The sequence below is a fragment of the Primulina tabacum genome, chromosome 3, assembly GCF_025594145.1.
Source record: "Primulina tabacum isolate GXHZ01 chromosome 3, ASM2559414v2, whole genome shotgun sequence".
Lineage (NCBI taxonomy): Eukaryota > Viridiplantae > Streptophyta > Magnoliopsida > Lamiales > Gesneriaceae > Primulina > Primulina tabacum.
The window spans coordinates 36,078,877-36,084,407 of NC_134552.1; the positions used below are offsets into that span (position 1 = coordinate 36,078,877).

Genomic DNA, 5,531 nt, shown 5'->3' on the forward strand with positions numbered 1-5,531 from the left:
TTGTTCTAAATTAAATATAATGATTTAATTTAACATTTACTTTATGTAATTATTTATTTATATTGTCATAATTATAATCATAGGTACCATATATAAAATATCGGTTAATTCGGTATTTTCTATAGTGGGAACTATATTATATTATGTGTGTGTTTAATTTTCTTGGAACCATTATTTATGGTGGTTTCTTTTGTTTTACTTTTAGTTAAACAATATTACATAAACCAAGAATAAATCCTCAAGCCTTGACAAAATTTATAATTTGTAAACTTCATTCTTGCATTTGGTAATCTATAAATTAATAAATTTAAACTCAAAATAACCTCTCTGTGGATCGATCTCGTACTTACGAAATATATTACTTGCAGACAACCTACACTTGGGTGAATTATTATTTAAGTAGTAGCAAGTTTTTGGCGCCATTGCCGGGGAGGTATAAATTAAGTTTATATTTGTTAATTATGTTTTATTTATAAGTATTGTGTTGTTGTTTTTTTTTTTTTTGTATGAGTATTTGGAGTCGAAAAAAAAGTGGTAGACTTATTCGAGTATCTGAAAATAATTTAAACATGGATGATAATTCAAATAATCAAGATGATAATAATAATAATAATAATAATAATAATAATAATAATCAAGAACATGATCAATTAAAAACACTTAGGCACCATATGAACCCTATTAGAACTAGTGCCCCATCTTGTTTAGTTTTTCCTCCTGATGCATCTAATTTCAACTTCGAACCTCAAATTATTAAACTTTTACCAAATTTTCATGGCTTAGATTCTGAAAATCCATATTTGCATCTAAGAGAATTTGAGGAAGTCTGTAACACTTATAATGATCAAAATTGTAGCATGGATATACTTCGATTAAAGCTTTTCCCTTTTTCTTTAAAAGATAAAGCTAAAACATGGCTACAAAATTTAAGATCAAGTTCAATAAGATCATGGGAAGAAATGCTACAACAATTTCTCAAAAAGTTTTTCCCTTCCCATAGAACAAACTCTTTTAAAAGACAAATTACAACTTTTTCTCAAAAACAAGGAGAAACGTTTTATCAATGTTGGGATAGATATAAAGAATTACTTAATACATGCCCACATCATGGTTTTGAAACATGGAGAATAGTTTCTCACTTTTATGAAGGTCTAATACCTAAAGATAGGCAAATGATAGAATTCATGTGTAATGGAACTTTTGAAGATAAAAACCCAAATGAAGCTATGGAATATTTGGATTCATTAGCAGAAAATGCTCAAAATTGGGATAATATAGGCATAATAGAACCACCAACAACTAAAAACAATAATTCAACAAATGGGGGTGGTATCTATAATCTTAAAGATGATATAGATATTCAAGCTAAACTTGCATCTTTAGCAAGAAAAATTGAGTCACTAGAAATGAAAAAGAGTGGTCAATTAAAAATTATTCAAGAAATTGTTTGTCATATATGTGATACACATGATCATGCTACAAAAGATTGTCCAACATTACCTTCATTTAAAGAATGTCTCCATGAACAAGCAAATTATGTTAACAATTATAAAAAACCAATACTAGATCCTTTTTCACCATCATATAATCCTGGATGGAAAAATCATCCTAATTTTAGTTGGATGAATGATAATAATTCACAACCGTCACAACAATATTTTCAAAATAACCAAAATCATCAAGGTTATATTCCTTATGTTACACCTCCAAGAAAAAACTTTGAAGATGTAATTCATGCATTTATCCAAAAGCAAGAGTCTATCAATATTCAAAACAGTCAATCTATGAGTGATTTGAAAGAAACTCTTGCAAAATTTGCATCTGCACTTAATATTCATGAAAAAGGAAAATTTCCATCTCAACCTCAACCTAATCCTAAAAATCAAAATCAAGAATTAAAAAATGAAAAAATTGATCAAATAAAATCTGTTATTACCCTTAGAAGTGGTAAAATAGTTAATGATCCATATAGTAATGAAAACAAGGATCATTTAAAATCAAAGAGTAAGGATGATAATCCTGATACTTTTGAGAATGATGATAACTTAAATTTTAAGAATAATATGGTGAAGGATAAATCATCTGAAATAGTAAATAAGTCAAATAAACCTCCACCATTTCCTCATGCATTAACAAATCAAAAAAAACAAAAAGGTGATTCTGATATCTATGAAGTTTTTAAACAAGTGAAGATAAATATTCCATTATTAGATGCTATTAAACAAGTACCTTCTTATGCAAAATTTTTAAAAGACTTATGTACTGTAAAGAGAAAATTGCATGTGAAGAAAAAAGCATTCTTGGCTGAACAAGTAAGTTCTATTCTTCAAAATAATTCTAGTTTAAAATATAAAGATCCTGGTTGTCCAACAATTTCATGTATTATTGGAGAAAATAAAATTAAAAATGCTTTGTTGGATTTGGGAGCAAGTCTGAATTTACTTCCTTATTCAGTTTATGAAAAACTTAATTTAGGAGAATTAAAACCCACTTCTGTTACTCTCTTACTGGCGGATAGGTCAATCAAAATACCTAGAGGTATTGTAGAAGATGTTTTGGTTCAAGTTGATAATTCATATATCATGTAGATTTTATTGTTTTGGATACACAACCAATAGAAGTACATAATGAAATTCCAGTAATATTGGGACGACCATTTCTAGCAACTTCAAATGCTTTAATTAATTGTCGAAATGGAATAATGAAATTGTCTTTTGGAAATATGACTCTAGAACTTAATGTGTTCAATTTATGTAAACAACCAAGTATTAATGAATATGATAATGAAATTGAACCAATTGTGGAAGAAAATATAAAAGAAGAAAACTTAAATCAACAATCTGAAGTTTTTTCAATAGAAAGTTTTGAGTCTAAAAATAATTTTAAAGAAGATGATAATAAAAAACTTGAATTAAAAGTTTTACCATTAGAATTGAAATATGTATTTCTTGGTGAAAATAAAACATTTCTTGTTGTAATTTCTTCCACTCTTTTGCCAAATCAAGAAGAAGATTTGATTAAATTACTTAAAAAATATAAATATGCAATTGGATGGATTTTGAAAGATATAAAAGGTATGAATCCTTTAATTTGTACACATAAAATTCACTTGGAAGAAAATGCTAAAACATATCAACAACCACAAAGAAGGTTAAATCCACATATGAAGGAAGTTGTTAAGAATGAAGTATTAAAACTATTAGACGCTGGAATTATCTATCCAATTTCAGATAGTAAATGGGTAAGTCCAACACAAGTAGTACCTAAAAAGTCCGGCATCATGTTATAAAAAATGAAAAGGGAGAGTTATTACAAGCTAGGATTCCATCTAGTTGGCGTATGTGTATTGATTATAGAAAATTAAATGATGCAACTAGAAAAGATCATTTCCCACTACCATTTTTAGATCAAATTCTAGAAAAAGTAGCAGGAAATTCTTATTACTGTTTTCTTGATGGGTATTCGGAGTATTATCAAATACCTATATCATTAGAAGATCAAGAAAAAACTACTTTTACTTGTCCTTTCGGAACTTTTGCATTTAAAAGAATGCCATTTGGTTATGTAATGCTCCGGCTACTTTTCAAAGATGCATGTTAAGTATTTTCAGTGATATGATTGAAGAATATGTAGAAGTTTTTATGGATGATATAAATGTTTTTGGAAACTCATTTGAAAATTGTCTTAAAAAACTAGAAGAAGTATTAAAAAGATGTGAAGAAAAAAATCTTGTTTTAAATTGGGAAAAATGTCATTATATGGTTAAATCTGGGATTGTTTTAGGACATGTGATATCTGAAAAAGGAATTGAAGTTGATAAAGCCAAAGTTGATGTTATTGCTAATTTAACATCACCAAAAACGGTCAAAGAAGTTCGATCATTCTTGGGTCATGCAGGATTTTATAGAAGGTTTATAAAAAATTTCAGCATAATATCTAAACCAATTTCAAATCTTTTAACAAAGATACACAATTTGAATGGACTCAAAAATGTGAAAATGCTTTTAAAAAAATTATTAATCTTTTAGTTACATCACCTATTTTACAACCTCCAGATTGGTCTTTACCATTTGAATTAATGTGTGATGCAAGTGATTATGCTATAGGAGCTGTGTTAGGACAAAGAAAAGAAGGAAAACCTTATGCAATCTATTATGCTAGTAGAACCTTAAATAGTGCTTAAATAAATTATTCAACTACTGAAAAAGAATTACTTTCAGTAGTATTTGCATTAGATAAGTTTCGATCTTATTTAATTGGTTCTACTACTATTGTTTACACCGATCATTCTGCCATAAAATATTTATCAAATAAACAAGATGATAAGCCAAGATTAATACGGTGGATTTTATTGTTACAAGAATTTGATATTATAATTAAAGATAAAAAAGGAAAAAAAAATGCTGTAGCCGATCATTTATCTAGAATAATGACTAAATCATCTCATAATGAAATACCAATAAATGAAAATTTTCCAGATGATCAGTTGTTTTATGCTACTATTATGCCCTGGTTTGCTAACATTGTAAATTTTCTTGTGACAAATAAAATGCCTTCTCATTGAAATTCACAGGATAAGAATAAATTCTTGATAGAAGTTAAAAAATTTTATTGGGATGATCCTTACTTATTTAAGTATTGTCCTGACTAAATTTTTCGACGATGCATACCCGACAATGAACTAAGTAATATTATTAAATTTTGTCATTCTGAAGCATGTGGAGGTCATTTTTCATCCAATAAAACAGCTACAAAAATTTTACAATGTGGATTTTATTGGCCGTCTTTATTCAAAGATACGCATTTATTTTGCAAATCTTGTGAAAACTGTCAGAAGATGGGATCAATTTCAAAACGAAACATGATGCCTTTAAATCCAATCATAATTATTGAAACATTTGATAGTTGGGGGATAGATTTTATGGGTCCATTTCCATTATCTTTTGGATATAAGTACATTTTAGTCGCTGTTGATTATGTTTCAAAATGGATTGAAGCAATTGCATGTAGAACTAATGATCATAAAGTTGTTATAAAATTTTAAAAGAAAATATTTTTAGTCGATTTGGAATACCTAGAGCAATAATTAGTGATGGGGGAAGTCATTTTATAAATACATCATTTTCCTCTTGTTAAGAAAATATGGCATTACACATAAAGTTTCTACCCCATATCATCCTCAAAGTAATGGTCAAGTTGAACTTGCAAATAGAGAAATAAAACAAATTTTAGAAAAAAAGTTAATTCAAATCAAAAAGATTGGTCTTTAAGATTAACTGATGCATTATGGGCATATAGAACTGCATTTAAAGCATCATTAGGGTTGTCACCATATAGGTTAGTTTTTGGTAAGCATTGTCATTTACCGGTTGAACTTGAACATAAAGCTTATTGGGCAATTAAAGCATTTAATATTAATTTAGATGATGCATCTAAATTAAGAAAATTGCAAATAAATGAACTTGAAGAATTAAGAAATGATGCATATGAAAATTCAAAGATTTATAAAGATAAAACTAAAGCCTTTCTTG

The 5,531-nt window shown here is 27.7% G+C and overlaps 1 non-coding gene across 1 annotated transcript; it reads right to left on the bottom strand.

Annotated features, from left to right (window-relative positions):
* Window positions 1-1,003: 1,003 nt before the first annotated feature.
* LOC142541207 (small nucleolar RNA R71) lies at window positions 1,004-1,114 on the bottom strand. Its single transcript, XR_012819274.1, has one exon. It is a non-coding gene; the product is annotated as a small nucleolar RNA R71 (small nucleolar RNA).
* Between the last annotated feature and the right edge of the window lie 4,417 nt (window positions 1,115-5,531).